We start from the raw sequence: 14,873 nt of genomic DNA on the forward strand, positions 1-14,873 counted from the left end.
TGTGCTTGTTTGACTGTTGTCGGAGGAACGACGGAGATTCACCAGCAGCAAAAAGCCCACTAAGCACCAAGAACATAGTTGGCACCGGGTTTTTGTCCAACAAATAACATATAAAATGGAAGAGGTGAAGGAGGCCCTGGAGCTGGTAGCCAGGAACACTGGTGGCAGAGGGCTCCCAGTGGTCCTGAAGTGCTGCACTGCACCCCAAGGTGTCGCACCCCCATTGCCAACCACACGAGAGCCAGCAGCAACATCTTGCTTCTGGCTCGGAGCGCGTTCCCACATTGGGACCGTCCTCTCCCGTATCCATCCAAGCAGCGCTTCGGCCGTCATTTCCTCCCCCCCATGAAGCATTGCCTGAGGACCTCCTCGGCCAGGCGACTTGGAGTCAGGAGGGTACGGGTAAGGGGTAGAGGTGGGGAGCAAAAGCGGGGGGTGGGGGGCAGGGGGCTGGTTTGTACAAAAATACTGATGATTTCAGACTAATGTTCAGTTTAAATGTTTTTTTATTTAACAAAACCTTGCAGCACATTGGCTCAAATAGCTGCACTATTACACGCTGGTGATTGCTTAACATCAAAGGGTATAATCACACTTAACTTCAATCAATTTAAACTTTAACTGTCACCAAGGCGATTCTCACCATTGATGTATGATCTGCACACACAGCAGTGTGTCAGCCTTGTAAATAACACCAACGTTCTTTCAGGAAAAGCGATCATTGATGAGCTCCTGACGTAAGGCTCTTGCAGCTATCATGTCAACATGCGCCCTTTCATGCAGTCTACAGGGGGGCGGGGGCATGGCTTCAGTGTCAGCCTGATTGTCTGGCCCGATGTCAACATCTGCCTCCTCGTCCTCCTCTTCCTTTCTCTGGTGAGGTGGACTGTCAGGCTCATCAGGCAATTTTGGTCCCCGCCTGATAGCCAAGTTGTGTAGCTTGGAGCACACCACCACGAATTGAGCTACCTGCTCACGGTGGTTAGGAGCTCACCTCCTGAGTGGTCCAGGCATCTGAAGTGCTGCTTCAGCACTCAAATGTTTTTTCCACGATATTGCGAGTTGCTCTGTGGCTCTCGGTGTATCGCCTCTCAGCCTTGGTGTGGGTATCACGCAGTGGGGGGGGGGGTCATCAGCCAGGTGGTGAGGCCATATCCTTTATCCCCAAGCATCTAGCATTGACCTTATGGCTCATTGTTAAACAAGTCAGATACAATGCTCTCACGCAGGATGTGCGCATCATGGATGCTGCCCGGAAATTGAGCATTCACAGCCAGTATAATTTGCTGATGGTCAACAACCAGCTGAATATTCGGGGAGTGGAATCACTTGCGGTTCCTGAAAACCTCAGCATCCTGAAAAGGTGCCCGCATCGCGATGTGCGTACAGTCTATTGCTCCCTGCACCTTGGGGAAGTTTGCAATTCTGGAGAAACCTAGAGCCCTCTCACTCTGTGCCTCCCTGGTCATAGAGAAGCTGAACAAGTTCCTCCTGCATGCGTACAGGGCTTCAGTGACCTGTATAATGCAGCGATGTGTGGCATGCTGAGAAAGTCCGCAAATGTCGCCAGCTGTGACCTGAAAAGAACCCGAGACATAGAACGACAGTGCCACGGTGACTTTTCTTAGACGGACAGTGCAGTTCTGATAGTGCTGGCAGGCTGCAGATCTGCCCTTATCAGCTGGCATACCTCAGTGATAACCTCTTTGTGGAAGCGCAGTCTCCGAAGGCAGGTGGTGTCGGGCAAGTCGAGGTAAGAATGCTTCTCCTTGTACTTGCGGGGGGTGTAATGTCTAGTCCTCCTCATCTGTCTGTCATTCGTACATTGGGCACATAATGCAATGCAGCTTTCCTTCGGCGATGTTAAGTCTGCTGCATGTATTTGGTCACCAAGAGAGGGTAAGAAAGGACCGGCCCCATTCCAGTAGTTCTCTGTTTTCCACCGATTGGTCACAAACAAGGAATGTCCCGACGAACACACCTCTTCAATTCCAATCGGTCACAGTGTGGTCAAGATGTTTTTAGAGATGTTCACATCAACTACAACGACCTGCAGAGTACATCCGAACTCCGCCGAGGTTGAAGCACAGCAGCCTTTCAATGGACGCAACATGTGATCTACAACATGGCATCCATAACATGATTCGTCCCGGTTAGTTCCACTTTTTGTGGGCGGTTTTTTGAGCAACCGATATCGTGGGCGAAATGTGTGCGAAGTGGTGAAATTGACGATGAGCAATGAGCTAGTTTGGATAAATATGCTCTTTGCGACAAAAAACAGTCGCCGGACGTTAATATCGAATCTCGGCGTTAATTCCGCGTGGAAAGTAACGCTGGACGATATTATGGGCATTGAATTCGCCCATCCTGCTGATTGCTCCCAAAAAAAGTGGGCGAGCGGTAATAATTTTTCTTGGCGTTAAGCACATGGTGAAAGTAATGCTCGCTGATAAGTTTCCGAAAAATGACCGCCAGTTTCCATTTTGTGCCAAAATGAGCAATATATGGGCGTTATACGTCATTTCAGCGTATAATGGGCGTTAAGTGGGCTTTAGGCAGGCAAAAAAAGTGGAGGTTCTATCCCATAGAACAGGAAAGTAGAGCTGATGTAGAAGTTCAGCCATGATCTTATTGAATAACGGATCAGGCTCGACGGGCCATATGGTCTATACCTGCGCCTATTTCTTATATTCTTATGTCCTTCTGTTCTTATTCAATTTTGACAGCAATTTGACTAAAGATAATTTTATGTTTGGTATACACCACATCCATTGGTTCCCCTTTATCCACCCTGTTCGTTACATCCTGAAAGAACTCCAGCAAATTTGTCAAACATGACTTCCCCTTCATAAATTCATGCTGACTCTGCCTGACCGAATTTTGCTTTTCTAAATGTCCTGTTACTGCTTCTTTAATAATGGACTCCAACATTTTCCCAACCACAGATGTTAGGCTAACTGGTCTATAGTTTCCTGCTTTTTGTTTGCCTCCTTTTTTAAATAGGGGCATTGCATTTGCAGTTTTCCAATCTGCTGGGACTTCCCCAGAATCCAAGGAATTTTGGTAAATTACAACCAATGCATCCACAATCCCTGCCACTACTTCTCTTAAGACCCTAGGATGCAAGCCATCAGGTCTAGGTGATTTATCTGCCTTTAGTCCCATTGTCTTACTGAGTACCACCTCCTTAGTGATTGTGATTATGTTAAGTTCCTCCCCGCCTATAGCCCCTTGATTATCCACTGTCGGAATATTGTTAGTGTCCTCTACCGTAAAGACTGATACAAAATATTTGTTCAGAGTTTCTGCCATCTCCATGTTCCCCATTACTAATTCCCCGGTCTCGTCCTCTAAGGGACCAACATTTACTTTAGCCACTCTTTTCATTTTTATATACCTATAGAAACTATTGCTATCTGTTTTTATATTTTGTGCCAGTTTACTTTCATAGTCTATCTTCCCTTTCTTAATCATTTTTCTAGTCATTCTTTGCTGGTTTTTAAAAGCTTCCCAGTCTTCTGTCCTCCCACTAGTTTTGGTCACTTTGTATGCCCTTGTTTTTAATTGGTTACCGTCCTTTATTTCTTTAGTAGCCACGGATGGCTATCTTTTCTCTTACACCCTTTCCTCCTCACTGGAATATATTTTTCTTGAGAGTTGTGAAATATCTCCTTAAATGTACACCACTGTTCATCAACCGTCCTACACTTTAATCTATTTTCCCAGTCCACTTTACCCAACTCTGCCCTCATACCTTCATAGTCTCCTTTATTTAAGCTTAGTACGCTGGTTAGAGATCCAACTTTCTCACCCTCCATCTGAATTTGAAATTCAATCATGCTATGATCACTCATTCCGAGGGGATCCTTTACTAGGACCAGATTACACAGGACCAGATCTAAGCTAGCCTGCCCCCTGGTTGGTTCCGTTACATACTGCTGAAGGAACCCGTCCCTTATGCACTCTATGAACTCCTCCTCAAGGCTACCCTGACCAATTTGATTTGTCCAATCAATATGGAGGTTAAAATTATCCATGATTATTGCTGTTCCCTTTTTACAAGCCCCCACTATTTCCTGGTTTATGCTCCGACCAACAGAGTTGCTATTGTTAGGGGGCCTATAGACTACGCCCACCAGTGACTTTTTCCTCTTATTGTTCCTTATCTCCATCTAAATTGTTTCAACATCCTTATCATTTGAGCCAATATTGTTTCTTACTATTGCAGTGATTCCATCCTTTATCAATAGAGCTACCCCACCTCCTTTTCCTTTTTGTCTGTCCTTCCAGATTGTCAAGTATCCCTGAATATTTAATTCCCAGTCCTGGTCACCTTGCAACCATGTCTCTGCAATGGCTATCAGATATACCCATTTGTCTCAATTTGTGCCGTCAACTCATCTACTTTGTTATAAATGCTATGTGCATTTAGACAAAGTGTTTTTAAGTTTGTTTTTTTAGCTTTTTTTTCCTGCTTGTTTCCTCTCTCCTTCAAACTCACTTTCTTTATTTTTGCTTGCTAATTTCAGCCTTACTCCCCTCCCTACTGAATCTATTTTCAGGTTCCCATCCCCCTGCCAAGCTAGTTTAAACCCTCCCCAACAGCACTAGCAAACTCCCCCGCGAGGATATTGGTCCCGGCTCATTTGAGGTGCAATCCGTCCGGCTTGTATAGGTCCCACCTCCCCCAGAAGCGGTCCCAATGTCTCAGGAAACTAAAGCCCTCCTGCCTGCACCATCTCTCCTATTCATCTGCTCTATCCATCTATTTCAGTACTCACTAGCTCGTGGCACTGGGAGTAATCCGGAGATTACTACCTTTGAAGTCCTGCTTTTTAATCTCTCTCCTAGCTCCCTAAACTCTGCCTGCAGGACCTCATCCCCCTTCCTATCTATGTCATTGGTACCGATGTGGACCACGACCTCTGGCTGTTCACTCTCTTCCCCCAGAATGCCCTGCAGCCGCTCTGTGACATCCTTGACCCTAGCACCAGGGAGGCAATATACCATCCTGGAGTCACATCTGCGGCCGCAGAAACACCTGTCTGCTCCCCTGACCATTGAATCCCCTACCACTATAGCTCTTCCATTCTTCTTCCTCCCCCCCCCCCCCCCCTGTGCAGCTGAGCCACCCATGGTGGCGTGGACTTGGCTCTGGCTGCACTCTCCAGAGCCACCATCACCCCCACCGGTACTCAGAACAGAGTACCGGTTGGAGAGTGAGATGGACTCAGTGGACTCCTGCACTACCAGCCTAGTCCTCCTGTTCTGTCCGGCGGTCACCCACTCCCTCTCTGCCTGCACACTTTTAAGCTGTGGGGTGACCACGTCTAGAAATGTGCTATCCATGTTGCTCTCAGTCTCACGGATGCACCGCAGTGCCCCCAGCTGCCGTTCAAGCTCCAAAACATGGAGCTCGAGTTGGTGGAGCTGGAGACACCTCCCGCAAACGTGGTCGCCCCGGCTGCGCGAAGCACCCGGGACTTCCCACATGTCACAGGATGTGCAATCCATGGGGCTGAGCTGCCCTCCCATCCCTCTAGTTACACTCGCAACTATCGAGTAGAACTAAACTCTAGACCTTAGCACAACACACCCTGCCGCTACTCAGCAAACAGCCAATTTAATTAACTAGCTCTCCTTGGATAATAAAGATCACATATATTTACTGGCAGACCCTACCTACTGTTGTATATGAATAAAGAGTCTGACCAGATACTGTGAGCTCAAAGTAAAGTGTGACCTTGGCCTTTTATTGCAGGTCTCCAGAGTGCCTCTCCAGCCTGTGAGGCCTCCTTAAGTACCTTTGCTCCCAAGGGATTGTGGGATCTCTTGGGACTCCAGGGGATGAGCCCTCAGGTGGCTATACAAGGTATATACAAGTTTACATACATAACAACACTCACCCACAAAGTCAACAGTGTAACTATTTACAAGGTGAGTCGATCTGGAGCCTTTCTTTCCCTGGTTGATTGTCTCGGTGCAAATGTTGGTTTTGGTGAATCATTTGTTGGGCCCTCGCTGGGCTGCTGTGCAGCTGGCCTTGCTGGACTGCCTGGTGTGGTGAGTCCTGCTGGGCTGCTGTGGGTGATGGGTTCTGCTTCGTGGCCAACCACGGTGTCGGTTGCCACTTCTGTATGTTGGGGGGTCAAAGAAGATAGGGTCCAAAGTGGGTTGCTCAAGATAGTCCATGAATCTGAGTTTGATTTGGTCCAAGTGTTTCCAGTGAATGAGTCTAATTGAAAGTTTGACCCGAAACACCCTGCTCCCCTCTTTGGCCACAATAGTGCCAGGAAGCCACTTGGGACCTTGTCCATAATTCAATACAAATACAGGATCATTGATTTCAATTTCGCGTGACATAATTCTGCTATCATGATATGTACTTTGTTGAAGCAGCCTGCTCTCTACCTGTTCATGTAGATCAGGGTGAACTAACGAGAGCCTTGTCTTGAGTGCCCTTTTCATGAGCAGTTCAGCAGGTGGAATCCCAGTGAGTGAGTGGGGTCTCGTGCGGTAACTAAGCAGAACTCGGGATAGGTGAGTCTGCAGTGAGCCTTCAGTTACCCTCTTCAAGCACTGCTTGACAGTTTGCACCGCTCTCTCTGCCAGACCGTTGGATGCTGGTTTGAATGGGGCAGATGTAACATGTTTGATCCCGTTACGGGTCATGAGCTTTTTGAACTCAGCGCTGGTAAAACATGGCCTGTTGTTGCTCACAAGGACATCAGTAGTCCGTGCATGGCAAACATGGCTCGCAGGTTTTCAGTGGTGGCAGCGGACATGCTTGCCGACATTATCTCACATTCAATCCATTTGGAGTACGCATCTACAACTAAAAGGAACATTTTACCCAAAAATGGGCCTGCATAGTCAACATGGACCATGGACCACGGTTTGGAGGGCCAAGACCATAAGCTTAGTGGTGTCTCCCTGGGTGCATTGCTTAATTGCGAGTATGTGTTACATCTGTGCATGCAGGACTCTAAGTCCGCATTGATACCGGGCCACCACACATGGGATCTGGCTATCGCTTTAATCATTATGATGTCTGGGTAGACTGCCACAGAGGCAGTCTGCCTGTATAGAGATTTCATCTTTGCGCTGCTGGTACGGCTTTATCTCTTCCTGCATTTCCACTGGGACACTTGACCAGCTCCTGTGAAGCACACAATTTTTTACTAGGGACAGTAAGGGTTCCTGGCCCGTCCAGGTTCGAATCTGTCGGGCTATGACGGGTGATTGCTCACTCTCAAATGCTTCCATAACCATGACTAACTCTGCGGGCTGCGCCATTTCCACCCCCGAGGTGGGCAATGGCAGCCTACTGAGAGCATCGGCGCAGTTTTCTGTGCCTGGCCTGTGGCGGATGGCGTAGTTGTATGCGGACAACGTGAGCGCCCATCTCTGGATGCGGGCAGATGCATTCGCATTTACCTCCTTACTCGCGGAAAACAGGGATATTAGTGGTTTATGGTCCATTTCCAATTCAAATTTTAGCCCAAACAGATATTGATGCATTTTCTTTACCCCATAGACAAATGCTAACGCTTCATTTTCAATCATGCTGTAGGCTCTCTCAGCCTTAGACAGACTTCTGGATGCATAAGCAACCGGTTGCAATTTCCCAGATTCATTAGCTTGTTGCAATACACACCCGACGCTGTACGACGACGCATCACATGCTAGTACCAAACACTTACATGAATCATACAACACAAGCAATTTGTTTGAGCATAACAATTTTCTCGCTTTTACAAATGCATTTTCTTGGCTTTTGCCCCATACCCATTCGTCACCTTTACACAGTAAGGCGTACAGTGGTTCTAACAGTGTGCTGAGATCCGGTAAGAAGTTACCAAAGTAGTCCAGGAGTCCGAGAAACGACCGCAGTTCCATCACGTTCCGTGGCCTCGGTGAGTTCTCGATTGCCTCCGTCTTCGAATCAGTGGGCCTGATGCCGACCGCCGCAATTCTCCTCCCCAGGAACTCCACTTCAGGCGCCAGGAAAACGCACTTCGAGCATTGTAACCTGAGCCCCATGCAGTTGAGTCGATTAAGAACCTCATCCAGGTTCTGCAGATGTTCGACTGTGTGCCGACCTGTAACCAAGATGTCGTCCTGGAAGACCACCATGCATGGGACCGACTTCAGTAAGCTTTCCATGTTTCTCTGGAATATCGCCGCGGCTGATCGAATTCCAAACGGGCATCTGTTATAAATGAAGAGCCCTACATGAAGAGTCATGTAGGCCGAGGTCAAGTCCAGCTTGATCTCCACCCTTTCTCTCATCATGTACGGTACTGTTCTCGCTTTGTGATGGATGGGTCACGCCCCCGGAATTAGGTGGATCTGCACTTTTGCTCCTTGGAATTTCCCGATGCCTGGTTCGAAGGGAACTTGTTTAAGACCTGGGCACACAAAGTTTCGTCAGTGGGCGAGAGCGCTCGGACGTCGTCCCAGTTCCAGCATATCTTTCCCAGCCAGCTCCTGCCGAGCAGCATGGTACCATTGCCCGATATCACTCAGCGTGGTAACTTGTGCACCGCTCCATCGTAGGAGACCTCTACAGTAGCACTGCCGATTACGGGAATCAGTTCCTTTGTGTAAGTTCTCAGTTTCATGCAAATGGGAGTCAAGACTGGTTTTGAGGCCTTGCTGCACCACAATTTTTCGAAAGTCTTTTTGCTCATAATGGACTGGCTCACGCCCGTGTCCAGCTCCATTGACACCGGGAGTCCACTTAATTCAACCTTCAGCATTATCGGGGGACACTTTGTGGTAAATGTGTGCACCCCATATACTTCTGCCTCCTCGGTCTGAGGCTCTGGTTCGTCATGATCTGCTGTGGATCTGTCCTCCTCTGCAACATGGTGGTTTGCAGGATTAACAGGGTTTGCAGCTCGCCTACACATACGTTGGAAGTGTCCCATTATTCCACGGCTCTTGCAAACATACCCTTTGAAGTGCCATAAATGGAAACGATGATTACCCCCGCCACGCCAACAAAGTGTTAATGGCCTTGCATTTATCACCCTTGATGGTGGACTCTGAGACATCTGCGGACATATAGCTGAAGGCAAGTGGGGCCTGCCCTGATCGTTGCGATTTGAAAACAACATCACTTTGTTCACAGTATTTGTAGCAGCACTTGTGTGCTGAGAGATTTGCTTAGTATTGTCACTGGTGGCAATGAACGCCTGGGCTATCGCTATGGCCTTACTCAAGGTTGGGGTCTCTAGAGTCAAAAGTTTGTGAAGTATCACTTCATGGCCAATGCCAAGTACGAAAAAGTCTCTGAGCATGTGCTCCAAATGTCCTTCAAATTCGCAATCTCCTGCAAGGCATCTTAGCTCGGCGACATAACTCGCCACTTCCTGGCCTTCAGACCTTTTGTAGGTGTAGAACCGGTACCTCGCCATCAAAACGCTTTCCTTCGGGTTCAGATGCTCCCGGACCAGTGTGTACAAATCATCATATGATTTCTCTGTGGGTTTCGCTGGAGCAAGCAGATTTTTCATGAGGCCATACGTTGGTGACCCGCAGACGGTGAGGAGAATCGCCCTTCGTTTGGCAGCATTCGTTTCTCCTTCCAGCTCATTGTCCACAAAGTATTGGTCGAGTCGCTCCACGAAGGTTTCCCAATCATCTCTCTCTGAAAATTTCTCCAGGATGCCCACTGTTCTCTGTATCGTTGGGTTCGTCATCTGTGTCTCATCGCCAGTTGTTACATATGATTAAAGAGTCTGATTGGATACTGTGAACTCAAAGTAAAGTGTGACCTTAGTCTTTTATTGCAGATCTCCAGAGTGCCTCTCCAGCCTGTGAGGCCTCCTTAAGTACCTGTGCTCCCAAGGGATTGTGAGATCCCTTGGGACTCCAGGGGATGAGCCCTCTGGTGGCTGTACAAGGTATATACAAGTTTACATACATAACACTTACAACAATGGCAAAGGTTTCCTACTGAAAAGAAAAAGAAAAAGAAAAAGAAAAGAAAAGAAAAATACTCACCAGTCCACAAGCCAATCACTTAACCGCTTGGCTGTGATGTCACACTTCGATTTTGAATTTTTTTTCCTTCTTTTTAAAAACATTTTTTGTCCCTGCACCAGCTGGCTTCTCACGAACTGCTGCTGGCCTTTTTATAGGCCTCGACCTCCCGTTCCCGCTCCTGTGGCTCCTCCAACTGCTGCTGGCCTTTTTATAGGCCTCGACCTCCCGTTCCCGCTCCTGTGGCTCCTCCAACTGCCGCTGGCCTTTTTATAGGCCTCGACCTCCCGTTCCCGCTCTTGCTGCAGCCACAACTGGAAGCTCAAACCAAGGCATGGATAGTATTGCCTATGGCTGTCAAGGTCACTGTGGCCCTTAACTTTCACATGACAGGATCCTTGCAGGTTGCACCAGGTGACATCAGTGACATCTCCCAGTTTTCCATGGACCACTATATTATGGAGATTACCTAGGCTCGCTATGCCAGGAGGAACATCTATATCACGTTCCCAATGGACAGAGTGAAGCAGCAAGCTTCCCCTGGATCCAAGGTACCATAGACTGCACCCACATTGCCTTGCATGCACCATCCTGCCAACTTTTTTGATTTAATAGTAACATCCATAAGAGAACTGGATAAATATTAGGGCGGAAAAAAATTACAGGGTTATGGGGAAAGAGCAAGGGAGTGGGATTAATTGGATAGCTCTGCCATAGAGTCGGCACAGGCACGATGGGCCGAATGACCTCCTCATTCTAAAGGGATGTCACTCTCTGAATGTCCAGCTTGTTTGTGACCACAGGCAGCACATCATGCAGGTCTGTGCACCAATCCTCTGTGCTGCCTTTAGGAGTGCATGAGTGAAGTGAAGTTCTGGAAGCGTTGTCAACACTGGCCCCCAGAGGCAAGATGGAAGCTGTCAGAGCTGTCAGCAAGGGCCCCATGGTGGTGGGTAGCCCTGTCATGTTTATGGAACTGACTATTCACTCCATAATGGTCTCATAGTTTGTATGAAGCCCTGACACATGTTGAATCTGGGTTCCTCCATGCTCTCAGACATTCTGCACAAGTTCGTTAGCAGACTGCCCAGTAAACATAGTATTTTCTGGTGTATGTCCATCAACCATTTCCGTAGACTGAGCTCGCCAATTGAGTCCTCTGCAACAGAACTATTATGTGCTCTCACCCTCCAGCAAGCTGGCACCTGTGGCGTCCTATTCCCCTGCCCTAGCTCCTGCTCACTTGTGGTCAGTGTTTCATTACGTAAAATCTACTCCTCTAACTTACCCTCGAAAGTACATGTGGTGCCAGTCTCTGAGCTGGTGCTTGCTATGGTCAGGTCAAATGATGCTACATCTTCAGGATGGCTCACATCCTCTTCCTGAAGTAATACAGGGGCCTCGACATTTTCATTACCTGAAATAAAAGAGAGGGACAAGGGTTAGTGTGAAGAGAGAGGAAATAGATGTGAGTGGCTGCAGTTAACCAGGAAAATAGTTTGTCATGCAAAGTATGTAGGGTGACATAAATGTAAGAAGAGAAAAAGAGGATAAGATGTGAAGAAACCCTGCATGTTGTCACCTCCAGCATTGCCACTCGCCATAGACATGACTATCCCTTTGCCCGCAGGGGAGAGAATATTCAGGCAGGCTCGGCCTCCTCTGGCCGAGGCCTCCTGTCACAGGTTGTGCATGACCTTGTCCTGCAAGAAAGATGGGATTGTGGAGACATCCTTGTGAGGGGTATTGGGAATGTGGCTTTCATGGTGAATAATTGCATGATTTATGATAGATATGAGGTGTGAGGAGTTGAGTGTTGCAATAGTGGTGAGTGTAATAAGTACAGAGTATATGGGCTAGAAATTCAGGTTTTCGCGATTTCGCCTGCTTTTGGGCGATAATCGCGGCGGACATTTAGTGCTGGGATTCCGTTATCACCGACCTAGCAAAATTCACCAAATGGTGACCGGCAATAGCGATAGTGATAAATCCGGCATTACATGACTGAATTTGTACACCGGAGTCAAAATTTGCGATCGAAAAAAATCGGACCTTCTGTATATGCGCAAATTTTTTTTCCCCGTTTTTTTTTGTCTTTTTTTTTATTCCCATGTTTCTGGTCAGTTGTCAGGGAGCACCTGCGCATGCACAGTACACCCAGGGCTGAATCAGCCATTTACCGATAGTAGGCACGATGAAAGAAGGAGAGGAGAGCAGGCAGAGAGCGAGGAAGTTCAGCAATGAGGCGAACGAGACCCTTATCTCAACTGTGGAGAGGAGATGGGGTGAATTAAATAGGAGCAGTGCAAGTAAACCCCTCCCAGCGGTTCTTAGGCATCTTTGGACCAGCATTTCTGAGGAGGTGCCTTTCGTGGACATCAGAAGGACCCACACCCAGTGGGGTCGTCAGAGTAAATAATATTTTTATTGATGCATTCCTTCATTACTTAAATTATAAATTTGACATATGTTGGTATAGGTAGGCTTAGTGTTGCACCTTATTTGCCATGAATGATCGTTACACATTATTAAGACTGCTTTCTGAGATCTTCCTCATGAATCACGTGCAACTTCCAGGGCCATTAAACAGAGGACTGTATTAAATGCAGACAGTATGGTATAAGTGCTTTGATGGCTATCTGTGTGTGCCACAAGAGCAGAAGGGCCCTCTGGTAACCATTCCAATTGCCATCTTCGCAGAGAAAGTTGTCCCACAACCGTCGAAAGCAGCGACGGACAGGCGGCGGTCCACCCAGAACAATGCCTCTGACAGACCTGGAGGAACGTATGGCAGGTCTGATCGCTGCCTCAGAGAGGTCAACTACCTGTGGGGGTGCTGAGCCCCCATTCGAAACTGGGGGTAAGTCCTGCAAAATCCCCGGGCTGTGTTGGGGCAATGTGATATAGTATATGTCGGCTAGGGTTCGGGCAATGTGATGTAGTGTCTGTGGACTAGGGTTGGGGCAACGTGATGCAGTGTCTCTCAATTCCATCCATCATAGGTGGCCCCTCGAACGAGGATGACTTGCTTCCACATGAGTTCACAGATGTTTCAATGAAAGACCCGATATTCCAGTCCTGAACTCCAATTGAGGGGGTGGAAGATGCCTGTGCGTGGATTTTTTTAACGTGTTGCACACCAGCCACCACACGGGCTTGACAAAGCTAGGCCTTTATCCAGTGACAAGGGCTAACCAGGACGACTGGAGACCTGCTCTGCTGCTGGGACATAGTGCGCACACATATTGCAGTGTGGGCTGGCCCGTGCTGACCCTGGGCCCTGGGTTCTTCTGGGCCCCGTACCCTCATTCGCTGCTCCTCCGCCACAAACATTTGCCACACCTCCACCACGATCCCTCACTGCTCCTCTGCCACAAAAACACTCGCTGCACCTCTGCCCCGATCACTCGTCCACCATAACCTTCCAGCTCCTCTGCTGTACCCGGGCCCCACCGATGCTCCTGTCCACGCTCCAAACAGCGACCTAGGTCCTGATGACGTCACCCAGTCGCCCACCTCGAAGCCGTCGCACATTTGTGTCAGCTCGCGCCGGAAGCTGCAGTGGTATGCTCCAGCTCTATAGCCCCGACCTGCGGAGATGTTCTCTCAACTACACCCTCAACTCTCAACTACATATAAATATAAAGCTGGTCCCGGTTCAGGCAAAGCTGCGCACCTACAGCAAGGAACTGTTATCAGTTGTTGGTAGTGCAGATGTAAGTGTATCCCATGAGGCACGGTGCACAATTTACCATTGTGGATTGTTTCAGGTGATGGACCAACGCTACTTGGAAGAAGATGGATGGGGAAGATTCATTGGAACTGGGAAGACTTCATCCCTCCAGCGATCAATGCCCCCCTGTGCTCAGAGGCAGAGCAAGCCCCCACCTTCGGTTGGACCAGGCACCGGAGAGCAGATCCAGGGGATGAACCCTCTGGTGGCTGTACAGAGTAAATACAAGTTTACATATATAACAACACTCCCCACCCCCCCCCAAAGTCAATAGTGTAACTATTTACAATGTGAGTCGATCTGGGGCCCTACGTGCCCTGGTTGATCGTCTCGGTGTGAAAGCTGGTGTTGTTGAATCATTTGTTGGGCCCTCGCTGGGCTGCTGTGCAGCTGGCCTTGCTGTGCTGCCTGGTGTGTTGAGCCCTACTGGGCTGCTGGGGATGATGGGGTCTGCTTCGTGGTCAATTGTGGTGCCGGTTGCCACTGGTGTGTATGTTGGGGGATCAAAAAAGGTAGGGTCCAAGGTGGGTTGCTCAGGATAGTCCATGAATCTGAGTTTGATTTGGTCCAAGTGTTTCCGGTGAATGAGTCCATTTGAAAGTTTGACTCGAAACACCCTGCTCCCCTCTTTGGCCACGACAGTGCCGGGAAGCCACTTGGGACCTTGTCCATAATTTAATACAAATACAGGATCTTTGATTTCAATCTCGCGTGACACATTTGCGCTATCATGGTATGCACTTTGTTGAAGCCACCTGCTCTCTACCTGTTCATGTAGATCAGGGTGAACTAACAAGAGCCTTGTCTTAAGTGTTCTTTTCATGAGCAGTTCAGCAGGTGGGATCCCAGTGAGTGAGTGGGGTCTCGTGCGGTAGCTAAGCAGGACTCAGGATAGGCGAGTCTGCAGTGAGCCTTCAGTTACCCTCTTCAAGCCTTGCTTGATGGTTTGCACTGCTCTCTCTGCCTGACCATTGGACGCTGGTTTGAACGGGACAGATGTAACATGTTTGATCCCGTTACGGGCCATGAATTCTTTGAACTCAGCACTGGTAAAACATGGCCCGTTATCGCTCACCAGGACATCGGGTAGACCATGTGTGGCAAACATGGCCCGCAGGCTTTCAGTAGTGGCAGCGGACGTGCTAGCCGA

The 14,873-nt window shown here is 48.5% G+C and overlaps 1 long non-coding RNA gene across 1 annotated transcript in view; it reads left to right on the forward strand.

Moving 5' to 3' along the window:
- The window catches only part of LOC139268574 (uncharacterized), an 81,423-nt gene extending 67,064 nt beyond the window's left edge, over positions 1-14,359 (forward strand). The window contains exons 4-5 of the long non-coding RNA XR_011594063.1: positions 12,691-12,850; positions 13,761-14,359. This is a non-coding gene — a long non-coding RNA (uncharacterized lncRNA). The remainder of the gene's footprint in view (positions 1-12,690; positions 12,851-13,760) is intronic.
- The last annotated feature ends 514 nt before the right edge of the window (positions 14,360-14,873 follow it).

This window comes from Pristiophorus japonicus, chromosome 8 (genome assembly GCF_044704955.1).
Source record: "Pristiophorus japonicus isolate sPriJap1 chromosome 8, sPriJap1.hap1, whole genome shotgun sequence".
NCBI classification, from domain to species: domain Eukaryota; kingdom Metazoa; phylum Chordata; class Chondrichthyes; family Pristiophoridae; genus Pristiophorus; species Pristiophorus japonicus.